We start from the raw sequence: 17,184 nt of genomic DNA on the forward strand, positions 1-17,184 counted from the left end.
TTTTTTTGTCTCCCACCCTACTCCACAATGAAAGACAACAGATAATGATACATTTTAATTGATGAGAATATTATAAAATTTTTTAACCCTGGTTGATGGATTCCAGTTAGAAATCAATCACTGTCTCTTAATTCTCTAATGAATCCAATGATATATAAGAAATGAAACATTGCTAAAAGCGCCCACACAGGAGATCCCAATTGACGGGAAGCCTTTTGATTTATTATACAACAGATAAGATCGGCATGATACAGCATCCTGATGGTTTATGAGCCTATGGAAATCCTTGTAATGAAGGTTATTCTCAAACTCATAAAGTTTCATATTCCAGTGTGTACTCTATCATCGGCCTGTAATGTGAAACTCAGATTGATAAACATATTAATTATACAAAAAAATGAATGGTTGGGTTATCAGAGAGGAGACACTTTGCAGATGGAAAGTTGAATGCAAAGGAGTACCAGTGGCCACAGAGGACAACAGTCTGATATAGCAGTCAATATTTTATTATCTAAGTACTGGAAAATTGAGTGGAACATTTCACTGAGGATTTATTATAGAATGTGCTGGTTAAATTCCTGCCCACACCAAGCAAGCTAGTCATATGGATAGTTTGACTTCAGAATCTCTGTGCATTCCCTTTGCACAGTTGCAATGAAGACCAAGGAGGAACAAACCACATTCTGCACAAAACTTACACCAATTATGTGGCCTGATGAAATTATTGTGCTGTTCGTACAGAGTCGTTTCATGGATTATTGACCTGTACACCACTACTTTATTCTTCCGCTGCCACCAATTTTGTGGAAAAAAACCAGGGTTCCCCGTTGAAGTATTGAGTCTTAGTCAGGTAGAGTTAACAATGAAGATTAAAGTTTATTTCAAACACAAACAAATATTTAAATATATTTGAAACGCTGTCACTCTATTCCCTCTCAGCCTTGTCCTTGTCTCTAACTCACTCTGACTCCTCTATCTCCCCCCCCCCAAAAGAACCGACCGAACTGTCAAAACCTCTGGTCTGAGCCTCAAAATCAGGTAGGCTCCGCCTCAGGGCTTTCTTATTAACCCTTTCTCTCCCCCAATACAAACGTATCCCCAAAGAATGGGCAAATGCCACATCGATGCAAATCAATCAAATTTAAACAAGGAGCACAATGTCAATTTGCTTCTAGTAGCCATGAAGAGGGAAAGACTCTACAGTCCACACAGCGGTGGGACAGCGCAGGGGCATAATGGGGCACAAAGGGAAGGAACTCTCAGCTCTTTCCCTCCAGCCAACAATAGGTACAGGAGTCTTTGCAGAGTAGGCAATGACCGGAATCCTGTCCTTCCAAAGGCAATTCTAGGCTTGCAGGTGTGGAAGGAGACACTGGCAACATCCTCTCCCCTTCCTAAACCAGCTTGGACTTTGGAGGGTGGGTGAAGTCAGGACTTGCTTCATTTCTCTTCAAGTAATCCTAGCCAATCAGGGATCACATGCTGAATGTGATGTGATGCTGTGACGCCAGATATACATATGTATTAGCTGATTCCCTGCATGTAAATTAAGTCCATTTGGATGGAGAGGAATGCTTCCTATAGAGGTCACATGGGTGACCCTAGTCAGCCAGGGATCACAAAATCATGAAACTCACAACTATCACAACTGTCTCTGCAAAACTGCCAATTTGAAGGAGTGAATAAGATTTTGTAAGATTTTTCACAAAACAGCCCCCTTAGGCATTAGTTACATTGAAATCCACAGGAGCCGTGTGATGTCCATTAGTTCCATTAAGTGAGCCTCGCACTGTTCCCCCTTAAAATATTCCAAAAAAGGTGCACTATGGTTGAGTTAAATTTTAGACTTTAAAATATCCGAGTGCAAGAATAGCCATCAGGTTTAAAGGGGCACTTAAAAGCTGCTCTCTGCGTTGGCCTTCAGCTGTAGAAAATACATTTCACAGCGAGAGAAAAGCCCCTTCTGTGAGCGGAGGAGAAGAGATGCATTTGGGACTCTGCAAAAATGATGAGCTGCATGAAAATCCCATCTGATGTTTAGATTGATTAGTTATTCAATATTTCTCCATGCCAGTGTGCATGAAGTTCAGCTTCCACCCCCCTCTTTCCTTGGGAGAATGGGGAAAGGTTTCGTATTGTAACAGACAAGGCATTGTCAATTAAGTATCACCTTCAATTTCCTTGTTTATGATCCTGTGGCTACTAAGCATCAATAATTTCTGCCCTCCGAGTTGTCACGGGGAAGATTGATTGTGCATGTCATTCTTGATATGAAGACATTTAAATGAAATCACATCCTTCTGTCTAGATCAACCTGGCTTTCTGCAAAGCAAAAACAACTCTATCCACTTACAAATGGACAACTTGCAGAGGGAAGAGAGGCAATTCCTTTAAGCATAGCCCCTTTGTATGCACGGTGCATGTTTTATTTGGCTTAAGAGATGGAAGTGTGGACCAGGGAGTCTCTCATTAAAATTTTGCCTATGTGTTGAACACATTACAGTGGAGTTTGGCCAGCCACCATTTCTCCAACCTTAGTCCATGCCATACAGTTTGCAATTTGAAGATGATGATGGTGAGATGCCAATACTGCTACTATTACTACTACTACTACAAGTATTATTACTAGTAATAATAATAATACCTGTCTTACAGGGTTATTGTAAGGAGTGCTAAGATAAAGAGTTAGTTCCTCCTCACCACAATATAGTAGGGTATCACTGCGCACATCAAATTCTGACTCTATACAGACATTTGCTCCTGCACTTTGATTGTATCACAGTACAGTCTCTTTTTTTAAAAAAAATATAATTTTTATTAATTTTTCTATTTTACAATTTTTTACATCCTTAAGATATCAATCACTTCTTCTCTTTCCATGGTTCATTTTAAATATCTTAAATCCCTACATATTTTACAAAAAAAACCTATACCAATTGGTTTTCCATTATTACATCCATCAAAAATTATTTACACTGCTGAATTTATCTAAATGCTGCTAGCATTTTCAGCTGCACACAATTATTTTCCATATATTCAATAAACGTTTTCCAGTCTTCTTTAAACATATGTTCTTCTTCCTCTCTTATTCTATATGTTAAGTCTGCAACTTCTGCATATTCTGTCAACTTGTTGCCATTCTTCTTTGGTTGGGACCTCACTCATTTTCCATTTTGGGGTTAACGAAACACGGGCTGTAGTTGTTCCATACATAAATCACCTTTTCTGACACCTGGGGATGTCAGTCTGAATTATCCCCAACAGAAAGGGCTCTGGGGTTGGTTTTTTTTTGGGGGGGGGAAGTACTTTTAAACATTTTTTTCAGTTCATTATAGATCATTTCCCAATACTCTTTTACCTTTTTACCTGTCCACCACATATGAGAGAATGTTCCCTCCACCTCTTTACACTTCCAGCACTTATCTGATTCTGTCTTGTAGATCTTAGCTAAGATGGCAATGCAGTCTCATCTCACGATGCACAATCACATTCAGCGCTGTTGTGTGAATTCACATCGCCTGAGGGTGTGTGTTGGAGGGGCTGTCGGGCCCACCGGGGGTGCTCTCATGCCGGCAGGTAGGGCATGGAGGGTGAGGAAGCCTGCTGCGACAGCCCAGCCCTCCCCACCAACCCCGTTGGAGCAACCCCGCTCCACACCGTAGCCAAGCAGGACTGCACTGCATCATCTGCCCGCCAAAACAAGTGGGAGCCCAGCCAGTTGACGCAGCACTTGGCGGGTACAAACTAGGCGCCCGCACATTGGCACCTGCAGTGTGGCCCGGCCCAGTGCTTCTCTCCTTGAGTGTTTGTTCCTCCGATGCGGGGAGAGGAGGACCGGGCCAGACTGTGCTGGGGGCGGCTGCGTGGGGGCGCCTGCTTCTCACCCCCTCAAAAAACTGCACCTGGGGCCATTGCCCCCTGGTACCCCCGATGCTACGCCGCTGGTCACATTTGCATGCTTTCATAATTGAACACTGTGCAAATACAACAAAGTGGTTGCATGGTGTATGCTGTGTTGTGTTGCACATACAAGTTTAACATGTATGGTTAAAGGTAAAGGTAAAGGGACCCCTGACCATTAGGTCCAGTCGTGACCGACTCTGGGGTTGCGCGCTCATCTCGCATTATTGGCCGAGGGAGCCGGCGTATAGCTTCCAGGTCATGTGGCCAGCATGACAAAGCCGCTTCTGGCAAACCAGAGCAGCACATGGAAACGCCGTTTACCTTCCCGCTGTAGCGGTTCCTATTTATCTACTTGCATTTTGACGTGCTTTCGAACTGCTAGGTTGGCAGGAGCTGGGACCAAGCAACAGGAGCTCACCCCGTCACAGGGATTCGAACCGCCGACCTTCTGATCGGCAAGCCCTAGGCTCAGTGGTTTAACCACAGCGCCACCTGGGTCCCTCACATGTATCGTTAGTTCACAGCAATTGTATGGGTGCTTTTATTACAGATATTGGGATCTTCATATTCTCAACAGGTACAAATATTATCATATCTATTATTAACCTAAAAATGAGACCACACCTTTATTTTGTATCCCATGTAAATTATTTTAGCTGATCTGCCCTTGCTGGGGGTGTGGCAATTCCCCCCCCCAACTGGGGCCCCAACCCACTGTCAGCAGCCCTGCTCTAGAGTCACAGGCAGAAGCTCTTTCACATCTTATGCTAACTGAGATTCTTGGCAATGCCAGGAAACGAACCTGGGACTTTCTGCATGCAAATCATGTGCTGAACACTGAGCTATGATACACTTCTCTGTCTCAATTTCTAATTGTATTGACACATTTATGAGTGTTTCTTTTGGCAAGCATTGGTCCTCTTCCTGTCACTTGACAATTCAATGGCACCCCTCCCAATGCGAATGAGGAAAAAGTGTTTGGGTGAATGGTGTGAATTTTTCATTGGGGCTGGTAGAGTCCTAGATTAACTTTCAGTTTAGCCTCATAATGTTAAATTGCCAGTAGTCCTTTTGTACATGGATCTAGGGAATTGTTGGAATTGGCAATTATCGACAGTGAGGGAGTGTGTTTTTCTGTAGGTGTAGGTCAACTGAGATACGGGCAGTGATTTTTTTCTAAAAAAATGTTTAGGGGTACTCTCATTTTCCTACTCATATTGAAATAGTGCCCCTCAATGAGGCCAAACTTATATTCACAAAATGTTTAAGGGTATGCATCTCCCTGCGTCCCCCCAGAAAAAAAAGCACTGGATACGGGTATGTTTAGTCGGTGTGAATATTGTAAGTGTCATCCTGTTTTATGGACTTTGAAGTTTTATCCGTCTTTATATTGTATAAATTTATATTATTTAATTTTGTTTGATTTATTTGTGAACTTTTTCTGATAAGTACACAACCACCTGAAATAAAAATATATATATTATTTTCAGCACTTTTTATTTCTTCAGGCATTTCAGGTGATTGTATTTTTAGCTGGCTGAAGGTTTTTCTTCGTCTTAATTTTGTTGGATTGTTTCCAACACAGTGCATGGGGAGTTCTGCTCAGGCAACAGGATTTCCCCTTTGTCTCCTCTCTCCCAACACACCCTCAAAATATGCATTCTCCGACCCTCTGGAGCAGACTCTGAGGGTGGGTGGGAGCTGCAGAATGGAAGAGAGGTGGGGAGAGCTCTGCTGTGCTGGTAGAATACAACCCCTTGTATTGTTGGATACAACCCTTGTTGGATACAACCCCTTGTATTGTTAGTTGAGTTTTATCATTTCCCTGTATACTGGCCTGAAATGAATTTCTACCTGAAGTGCAGTTTATAAAGACTTAAAAACAAAATTAAAGAAATGAAATTGTTTCCACAGACACACCTAGGAAGCAGCTGGGTTTTTTTGGGGGGGGGGCACTTCTGGTTTTGTTCAGCCAAGACATTTCGTTGAGCTTTCTGAGCTGCCAAAGAAATTCAGGCTGAAGTGGTGCTCAATCAAATTCTCAATGCAGCGAAGCACCAGGCATCAGATGAATTCGTATGCCGAATCAGGTAATTATGGATTTCAGTACGATCACTATAGAAGGATGGCTATTGCTTTTTCAAAGATGATCTATCTGGCTGCTTCTGGAAACACAATGGAAACGCATGGATACTGGACTTGATCTAATGCAGCATGGCCATCTCTATGTGGTAACTATCATTGCTAAGAGCTATTAATAGAGCTCTACTCTATGGTTCCACCCCCGACTCTTTTTATAGAGTCATCAAAGGTAGTGGCTATCACATGTTGTACTAGTGAACAAGCTAACTATTCTGCAATAGTACTTTTGTCTGCATTGAGGTCCAGCACCGAGGGCCTTCTGGCGGTTCCCTCGTTGCGAGAAGCCAAGTTGCAGGGAACTAGGCAGAGGGCCTTCTCGGTGGTGGCGCCTACCCTGTGGAACGCCCTCCCAACAGATGTCAAAAAGGAAAACAACTACCAGACTTTTAGAAGACATCTGAAGGCAGCCCTGTTCAGGGAGGCTTTTAATGTTTAATAGATTATTGTGTTTTATTCTTTTGTTGGAAGCCGCCCAGAGTGGCTGGGGAGACCCGGCCAGATGGGCGGGGTATGAATAATAAATTATTATTATTATTATTATTATTATTATTATTATTATTATTATTAAACCTACCACCAATCCAGTGAACTGGGTGATCATCAACTCCCGTATTACAATGCAGCGAGAAAAATGTTTCTCTACTTTCTTCACGTTATACACCATTTTATGAAATATCCCCTTTATCCCAGCCCCTCATTTGTCACTAGTTATTTCCTGAACTGAATTGCCTTTCTTTGTAGGGAAGGTGCTCCTCCGCCTTGATCATTCTGGTTGCCCCGTTCTGCACCTTTTCCAGTTTTTTATTCTCTCTTTCGCCTCTCCGTGCCTCACATGCCATCTCCCTCTTGGCGTCTTCCTTCCTCGCACCCCCCCCAAAACAGATTAAAGGTCATCATGGTTTTTATTCCAAAAATGAATGAATCTCAGTACAATGTAATCCCAAATCTAGATTCCTGACCCTGTTGTTTTATGAGAGCTGGGGCCTCCCTCCTTTCAGACCTGGATTCCTCTGACTTCTTTGACACGCTTCACTAGAGCTAATAGCTTCCTATTACCAGTTACAATTTAGCATCTGAGCTAGGAGCTGGAGGAAGAAGGGGTGGGGAGAGAGAAAAGAGTGTAAATTATACGGCATTGCGGTGAACAAAGGTTTTATTTCTCCTGAGCACAACTCTTTGATAGGAAAACGGGGGAGACAAATGTGTTGCTAATTTAATTAAGTAGTATGAGATTGCAAGGTCTGCAGATGCCATTTAGGGCTGGATTAATCAAGAGCAGGTGATGAAAATGAATAGTCACACATAATGTTAGCATTTTTAACAATCCGACACAGTCTAATGGAATCAAGTGTCAGTTAACAACAGGGCTCAGTTTTGCTTGCTAATCCAAATTTATCTCTACTTTCTCTCTGCACATCCATGTGAATCAAGAACTCGACACTCGTGCTCCTTCCCATACATTTATCTGGGGCAACCTTGGCTATTTTTAATGTTTGCACAATATCAGGGTCTCCCCCATGCCCCACCCCAATCTTAAGCCTGAAAGGACGAAACTGAATATGAAGGCATCTCGGAAAGTAATGAATTAATATGCAGTAAATTTAGCATACAGCACATTCTGTGTAGGTCAAGAGGGGAGAGCGGGAGTCAGGGCAGATTCCTTCAGTTAAAGGTACAATAAAACCCCCCAGTTTATTCCCACTCTGCACCACAAAGCTTTTGAAATTGTGAAGATATGAATCCATTGAGATTGTCTTGAGTGCATATGTCGAATCCAGACGGCATTAATCCCAAACCATTGCATCACCATGGTTTTACTTGCTGTGGAGGTCTGTTGGTGACTGTGTGTGCAATCACATGTCTCCAGCCCCTCCTAGATCCTGCCTGCGCCTGCTGCCTGAAGAAGCTGGTGAAACTGGAGTCTGTCCATTTCAACAGCCTTCCAGGGAAGGGAAGAGGATCTCAGGATGTGAAGCATGAAGAGTGGCCCCCAGACCATATCCAAACTGCCCAGTTGCAGCCTAACTGAAAAACAGCACACAACCTTATGCTTGTTGGAAACAGCTGTGATGAAGGCGCCTTTGCATTGTCTACAGCTGTTCTTGGTGGGGAATAGCCTGGTGAACCAAAGTTGTCCCCCAGCTGTCCTTGGCCTGGCCCAGTATTACCTCTGTTTCTTTCCGCAGTAGCTCGCTGCACTCATTTTAGGGCCGCTACTGCTACTTATCAGATCCAATTATTACAAACCTATTACACCCAAAGAGCTTCGTCTGTTTCTGGGAGTCATTTATCATCTCTTAAGCCATGACTTTCCCAGGTGGCCCTCAGCGAGAGGCACACCATGCTGAATTCTGTGGTCCAATACATCAGTGACTTAGCATTCTTGAGTAGAATAATTGCTGTTGATCTTCACTGGTTTGGGTTACTATTGACCACATTTTGTTCCACAGTATTGGCTATCTCAATGTAGCCTTTAGTGAGAGGTAGAATGTCACAATTTAATGAGTGTAATAACCAGTGGTTCTCATCCCACCCCCCTTTCTGGGCCACACTTTCAGAATACAAATATGCTCTCACCACACCAAATTAAAAAAAAATACAATCCTAGTTGTGTTTTCCAATGTATCATTTGATGTTCTTGCTCTCATTTTGAAAAGATATCCATCCATATTCTGCAAATTAAAAAACATTTTAATACTATACTATACTATGCTACGCTGAAATATGTAAATATTTCTTTGATTGTCCTGGAATATTCCCACTACACTTGCTATCCTCTCCTGCCACACCAGTGTGGCTCACCACACCCTTGGAGAACCACTGGTTTAGACAAACATATAAATGTATGCAAGCTCAGATAACTGGGAGTAGTATAATGGAGGGTTAACTATATATTTTCTAAAAATCCGCTATTGAAACACCTCAGTAGCCCTGCGTAGTTTCAGTCAGAGTCTGTTCTTCCTTTGTCGGATGTGGCTATTGAGTCCATTAGCAAATATACATGTATTTAAAATAATCATTAGATATGTTTTGAACCTCTCAAAGGACTGAAAAGAAACAGACAATGCCAATTAATGTTTCCACTGAAAATGTAAATAAATGGTGCAATATGCCCACTGTCTTCGCTAGCCTCATTTACCTGAGTAACAACAGAAAAAGGGCCTTAATTGCTGTGAATGCCGTTAAGAGTTTGTGGATATATCCAAAGAAAAACTGACAACATTGCAATGCCTCTACTGGTGAATGTGTTGCCTTTTCTTTTCCTTTAAGGAAAACTTAGTCACATGATCGCCCTGCACGACATCACAAATCTCCCATCTCTGTTTTGTTGGTCTTATATGCATGAATAATTTTCCCAGTGCTTGTTTGTAGCACAGCCAGAGAGAGAGAGAATTACTCCCTCACAATCTCTTGTTGTCCTCAATCAGCATTCTGTTGGCTTGAGCTGGCTTACAACGGTGTAAAGACATCGGTGGCATGTGTTATAATATATTGAGCATTGTCCTCTTGAAGAACACACGAAAGAAAGAACATTGTTCAACCAGGGAGCAATTCATTGGGTTTTTCCCAGAAACTCTTGGGTCAAGTTTTTATAGGCCTATTTGATTTTCAAATTCTTTTTCCTCCCCTTTTTCCTCACAGTGCGCCATAGTGTCCAAACTTGTCTACATTTACTTCTCATGTTTTGTGCATGGTAGATGTCCTTTAAAAAGAGTATCTCAAATAAGTCTTTATTCTTGTTTTGTTGGCTCTTCTTCTGTGTTTTCATGAACTCTGGCCCCGGCCATGGCAACTGCAAGAAAAATGTTAACATTGATTGACAGGATTGAAAAAGCCTCCGTCCCTATCCGCATTTCAAACACTTTGAGAACAATGGGGTTTGGTGTGATTGAATTAATGAGATAGCGCAGACTGTCAAAAGAGCACACATACTTTACATAAACCTGATTATCTTTACATGGCAGAAATGGAAAAAAGAGAGAGAGAAGAAGCAGGGAGTAGAGGGTTGGCTTTCAGTCTTACCTCCAAAGGAGCCATCAAAGTGGACGCCCTGGCACAGGGAGTGATGTGCCGACTTGGTTGGCCTTTCTCTCCCCAACTGAGCCTGCTTAGCATACATCAGCCATGGTCTTTAACAAGTCTATTCAGGAAACTAGGCCTCAAACAACACTCTTTTCACTGCTCAGCACCTCTCTTGCTGATTCCCCTCCCCTCCCAGGAGCCATTGTTTAACTTGAACTAAGCATACATTCCAACAATTAGACCTGATCTGGCTCCTCCTGCCCTAACTTAACCCCCAAAGACTGAGATCACTCATGACTATAACACACATTTAAAGAGGTGAGCCCCAGCTGGTGCTTCCTTTAAGGAGCAGAAGAATAGTGGGAAGAAGGCTGGAGAGAAAACATCTTTCCATGCACAGCTTCAAATTATATTCGGCTCCTCTGGGAAATGTCTCAGCCACTGTCAAGTTCTAGGGGTGCAAACAGAAAGAATGCCACGCCGCCAGCTTTTAAATGGTGGTAGAATGGCTAGTGTTTGCTTTCAAAATGGTGGCCCGTGCAACAAGTAGCTGTGGCCCATGGAACTGTCCGTCAGTTGTGTCTGTCCACCGTTTGTTGTCTGCCTGAGACTGTAAAGCCAAGTGGGCTGTCGAGAACTTGGCAGGTGAACTGGGTTTGGCTAAATCAGACAGAGGTTCTGTAGGCCTGCCTTAAAGTTTGAATAAAGATAAAGGTACCCCTGACTGTAAGGTCCAGTCGCAGATGACTCTGGGGTTGTGGCGCTCATCTCGCTCTATAGGCCGAGGGAGCCGGCGTTTGTCCGCAGACAGCTACCGGGTCATGTGGCCAGCATGACTAAGCCGCTTCTAGAGAACCAGAGCAGTGCACGCAAATGCCGTTTACCTTCCCACCGGAGCAGTACCTATTTATCTACTTGCACTTTCGAACTGCTAGGTTGACAGGAGCTGGGACAGAGCAACGGGAGCTCACCCCGTTGCAGGGATTCGAACCACCAACCTTCTGATTGGCAAGTCCTAGGCTCTGTGGTTTAGACCACAGCGCCACCCGCGTCCCACTAAAGTTTGAATATATTTGTACAATTTCTATCCAACCAAGTGGAATGACATTTACTCATGCAATGGAACTTCGCTTCTGATTTTCTGCTTGTGGTGATGCCTTGTTACGATATGCAAGTTTCTGCTTTATACTGTTTAGTTTATTTGTCTTATTCTTTATATCCCGTCTTCCCCTCAAGGCACTTAAGACAGTGTATATGGTGATTTACTTACTGTAATATTCATATCCAATGAGTAAGATCGTTGCCTGAATATTTCCACTGCCATTCATCCCTGTGTTCAGGCACATGAGAAGAGCAGCAGAAGACTCTGTTGCATCAGACCAAGGGTCCATGCTGGCCATTAATCTGCCTCCCACAGTGACTTGCCTAAGGCATTTGGGAAGCTTACAAGAAGGCCATTATATGATATGAAAGGTTTGTTGGTGTGGATTAATCTGTGAGGGCTGCAACCATAAATGATGAACATTGGTAAGAGAACCAGCCTCCATGCTTTTGCTCCTGATCGGGTGATTGGTTGGTAGCACAACATATACCCTAAGGCAGGCATCCCCAAACTGTGGCCCTCCAGATGTTTTGGCCTACAACTCCCATGATCCCTAGCTAAGAGGACCAGTGGTGAGGGATGATGGGAATTGTAGTCCAAAACATCTGGAGGGCCGAAGTTTGGGGATGCCTGCCCTAAGGAGTTTCAAAGCGGCTAACATTCTCCTTTCCCTTCCTCTCCCACAACAAACACTCTGTGAGGTGAGTGGGGCTGAGAGACTTCAGAGAAGTGTAAGCACATAGCCCAGGATTGAGAGTGGGGAAGGAGACAGTGTGATCTGTAGGAATCAGCAGCCTGGAAATTAATACTATCATCTGCTAATATAATATTCAGATCAAGCTGCTCTTTAAAACACAGAAGAAGAAGCCGGTAAAAAGTTGGTAACTCTAGAGAGATTTTGACAAACGTTTTCTTTTGGATCACCCTATCCTGTTAGAAAGAATAAGTGTTATTTCAAGTAGAAGAAGAGAAGGATTTGATATTCCGCTTTATCACTACCCGAAGGAGTCTCAAAGCAGCTAACATTCTCCTTTCCCTTCCTCTCCCACAACAAACACTCTGTGAGGTGAGTGGGGCTGAGGGACTTCAGAGAAGTGTGGCTAGCCCAAGGTCACCCAGCAGCTGCATGTGGAGGACACGAACCCGGTTCCCCAGATTATGAGTCTACCGCTCTTAACCACTACACCACACTAGATATGAATGCATCTGCATAGGATGAGACCATGTCTAAATTAAAATATGCTGCTTGCACCAACTAAATAATTTTGCCTATTTGATATTTACTTTCCTGTGTGAGATATCAGCCTTTATTTGAGATTTGGCAGCACTAACAACTTGCAGGACTTGCAGGACTTTTCTTTATCGCAGGGGTGGTTTTCTTTGCCACTTTGCTTTCTGCGAAGAGCATTCTTCACACAACAAACCCAGTATCCTTGAGTAACCGGAAATCATTAATAATTATAATTATCACTAGTGGCGCAAGAACAGGGGAAGCTTTGAGGCTGGCACAATGTCCTAGCCAAATATGTTTGACTGGATGAAAAACATTTACGGAGATTAACACCCGCCGAGCTTGGTCGCTGGTGGGTTGTCGCAGATTAATGGAAATGTGCGACAACAGCCAGCAACATTAGCAAAGCCTTTATGGTGGAGGCTCATAAATATTCTTCTACACCTCTGCTAACACCCATGTTTCAGGCTTCCCCTCATCTCCAAGAAAGAATTAAGATAGCTAACTCCATGCTTATTGTAAGCACTATGCAAACTTGGTTCAGGTCTCCCACCTCCTTCCCCTCCCCTTTGTCTGGACCTCTCTCCCTCGGGGGATACTAATCTTAAAAAAAGAAGGTAATGTGGCTATCCTCTTGCTAAGGAGTGGAAACACTTGATTATACTGTATTATCTGAAGAAGGGTATCTCCCCTCTTCCCCCAGTAATGAAATAGCAGGCTGAACCCAAAGACTGTTCTGTTAGGGGCGACATTTCACTTCTGGGGAACACAGAAAGAGCTTTCAGTGGGAGGGTGACAAGCTTCTTATTACCCATACCCATTCTTTAGTATGTTCAGATATGTGCAGCTTCCCTACGGGAGCATTTATGCTGTGCTAACTTTTAGAAATATCATCAGAACCACTGCCCTCATCTGCAACTAGGGAGAGTGAGTTCTGCAGTCCAGGTTCCTGGAGGTCAATAGCTCAAGTTGAAATCTGAAGTGCAGAAAGCGGAAGTCCCTGATCTGTTGACGAAGGAAAAAGAAGAAGACCAAGCCTTCTAGTATTTCTACTAACACTGTGCCAAATTTTCACCTCTGAATGAACTCAGAACAACTCTCCCATCCACTGATTTTAAGGGGATGAAATGTTTTCACGAGCCACTCCCAAATATAATTTCCCAGTTTTCTTTTACTTCTAGGTAGCAGCCTATAAGGCCTTTTTTTTTTCCTATGAGTTCCCCCGCCAAAATCAGGGTTGTCCTCACAGACCCAAATAGAGGAAACACCATGCTAATTCAGACACACATCTTCTCTCCAAAATGCATTGAAATATATATTTTGATGCACTTTCGGATGCACAGCTGGGGCAATGCCACCTCTTTTGCTGCATTGCACTATGACACTTTCTGTGCCACAGCATCACATGCCAAACAGGGAGCATTGGCTTGGTTGGCATGGAAGCAGGGATGCAGTCCCTCTTCTCGCACCCATACATACACATCCTTTCCAACAACTTTTCCACAGTTGCCAAGATGTGCAGTGGGGTCCAAAAACTCCTGCAAAACTTTTATGCAAAGGATTTGTGCCGTTGACATGAATACCATGAGCTCATTTGATTATTTCAAAGAATGACCACTTGCTGTGTAGACTTAGTCTGCTGGCCAGGAATATAAGGGTTAGGAAAAACAGAGCATTTAAAGCCATTATAGCAGGTTCTTCATCTGCTCATGAGGCTAGCTTCCTAGATAATATGACAGGCAAACATTTTATCCGATCAAATGCTGGGTCAGCTGTCAGTCTACACCTTACTGCATTCTCCAGGTGAGCTACCTACTTTTTCAAATAAGTATTATATGACGTGAATCCATTTTTACAGCCATTCTTTATATTTAAGAAAGGCTACAGGAGAAAACACAAATGCAGACAAGGAGGTTTTAGAAAAGGAGGTGACACAACAGGAGCTAGCCAATCAGCAATGTCTAAAGTTGGCTTTCATTTGTAGGATTGATTTAGTTCAGAGCCTGACCCTGGACAAGATAAAGGTACCATGTTTGAAGTGTATATAAGGGTGTTTTCATTCTGGCCCACTGATCTACAAAGGTTATATCTGTTTTTAGCCTATGAATCCTTGAGGAATAACCACATGTGAGCTGAATCATCAGGGTCATTGGTTTCCCTGTGCTTCCAAAATCCCCCCCCCAATACAGAGTATTTGCTGTGCTTGTTTTGCTTTTTAAACAACTGCTTCCCATACTTTGCAGCATAAAGAAAACAAAGCGGGGAAGGGGTTAAGGAGCTACGCTGACTGCAGTTTCTCAATCAGCTTTGTGAAGCCTCAGGTCACCTTTGCTCATAAAAACTCTGCACAAATATTTCTTTTTCTATCAAAAAAGGAAAAGGAAAAAAAGAATTCTAATCTGCACAGACTGGTGCCACTCCGATTATTACACATTATTAAAAATTAATTTAGGGTGGTGGGGAAATTGTCTGGTCTTGGCAATCTCATGGGGAGATGCTGTGACAAAATCCTCAGTCCTATCTTGATTACTCAATGCCTAAAATATACTTTTAATACTCTTAATTCATTTCTTTTGTTCCCTACTTCCCAACGCATTGCTGTTTTCACTGGCTGCGGAACAGTTGTTGTGTGTGCCTTAACTAATGGCCCTCTGACATAGTATATATTAAGGATTACGCTTGCAAATTAATTATGTAAATTAAACAAGAATCAATCAAGAGTACTTCCACAACCTGATCGTCTGCATGTTTACTTGGTGAGACATACCAGAGGTAAGTGTGCAATCCAGCTTCCTTGTCATGGAAGCATGTATAGAAAGCAGCTCGCCGATTAACTCCCCATTAAACCCAGAGAGAACCTTCACCAGCACCTTCCTGTCATCATGGCCAGCAATTCATAGCCATGATTGTGGCTCCATCCCAACCAGTCCCTTGACCCCTGCAGGGTCCATAGGACTTAGCCTTAGCTTAGGTTTCATTTGTTTGTTTGTACAGTTCAATAAGGAAGGGTCACTCCCATCATGTTGAAGACCACTGAGAGTTTTTCCTTGCTCCAACAAGCAGTATAGAGTGGTACCTTGGTTTTCTAGCATAATCCATTCCGGAAGATCGTTCAAGTTCCAAAACATTTAAAAAAACCAAGGCACAAAGGGCGGCTTGCAAATTTAATAGAGAAAATTGAGAAAAATACAGTGGTGCCTCAGCGGAAGCTGTTCGACTTCTGAGGCACATTAAAAAATGGAAGGATTTACTTCTGGGCTTAAAGGTAAAAGGGACCCCTGACCATTAGGTCCAGTCGTGACCGACTCTGGGGTTGCGCGCTCATCTCGCATTATTGGCCGAGGAAGCCGGCGTATAGCTTCCAGGTCATGTGGCCAGCATGACAAAGCCACTTCTGGCAAACCAGAGCAGCACATGGAAACGCCGTTTACCTTCCCGCTGTAGCGGTTCCTATTTATCTACTTGCATTTTGACGTGCTTTCGAACTGCTAGGTTGGCAGGAGCTGGGACCAAGCAACGGGAGCTCACCCCGTCACAGGGATTCGAACCGCCAACCTTCTGATCAGCAAGCCACAGAGCCACCTGGGTCCCATGGGCTTACGGCATTCAAAAAAACGAAACATTCGTCAACAGAGACGTTTGAAAACTGAGGTACCACTGTATAAATCTTGACAAATAATAAAAAAAGCAAGAGTGGCATTATTTCTTCCCCTTCAAAAGGAAATCTTTTTAAAGATCATTTTAACTGTTCCCATTTTACAGAATTAAAACAGTGACGGAATGTAATAGATCACGCTTCCTTAAGCCAAATTGGATCATTGGTTTGTCTCGCTCAATATGGTCTACTATAAATGTCAGCGCTCTCCAAGATCCTTCCTAAACTGGCTATCTGAGATCCTTTAACTAGAGTTTGAACCTGCTACCTACCACTGAACTATGTAGTCCTAAGGTGGGGGTAGGCAGTGTGTTGTCTAGGCCACAGTGGGCATGAGTACCAAAGGCCCATGCTGTGAGCATTGCCCATCCTCCACCCTACACACAAGGTAAGGAATCAACCGACTGGAGTGCCAGGGGGTGCTGAATTTATTTCTCCTCTCCTCAGCAGGTTGTACTATTCTTATCTAGTTAGGTCGTCCACTCAACTACTTCTGCCAGAACTGGGTCATATTTTTTTTCAAACTTGAGAATGCCTGGCACCATAGGCACCTACTCTGGGGGCCCCGGGGGCCGAGGCACACACAAAATGTCCATCCAGTCAACCCAACACGGTGTGCTCATAGTGCATAGCTGCCAAGTTCGGGCCTGAGAAATAAGGGACTGGACCGGAAGTAGCAGACCGGAAGTAGCGCTGCCGCCATTTTGGAACTGGGCGGAGCATGCTCAGAAGCTACTTTTGATGCTGCTCTGCCCTGTTCCAAAATGGCTGCTGCACCAGAAGTCATGCTGCAGCCATTTTGGAACTGGGCAAAGCAGCATCAAAAGTTGCTTCTGAGCATGCTCCGCCCAGTTCCAAAATGGCCGCCACGCCAGAATAAACTGGGGGAAAAACAAAAAAAATCCGTTTTTTCGGCTGGGGACAGCTGGAAAAACGGGGGTTTCCCGGGGAATACGGGAGACTTGGCAGCTATGTCATGGTGTCACATGGTTCTCTGAGGCCTGATGGGGTGTGCCGCACCCTGTGAAAGGCCAAACAGGCTCATTGCTGCTGCGGGAAGGTCTGGTGGGGCCGTGGGGCCTTTTGGAGGGTGCACCAGGCTTCATTGGGCCTTGGTGTGCCGTATGA

Source organism: Zootoca vivipara, chromosome 8 (assembly GCF_963506605.1).
Source record: "Zootoca vivipara chromosome 8, rZooViv1.1, whole genome shotgun sequence".
NCBI lineage: Eukaryota > Metazoa > Chordata > Lepidosauria > Squamata > Lacertidae > Zootoca > Zootoca vivipara.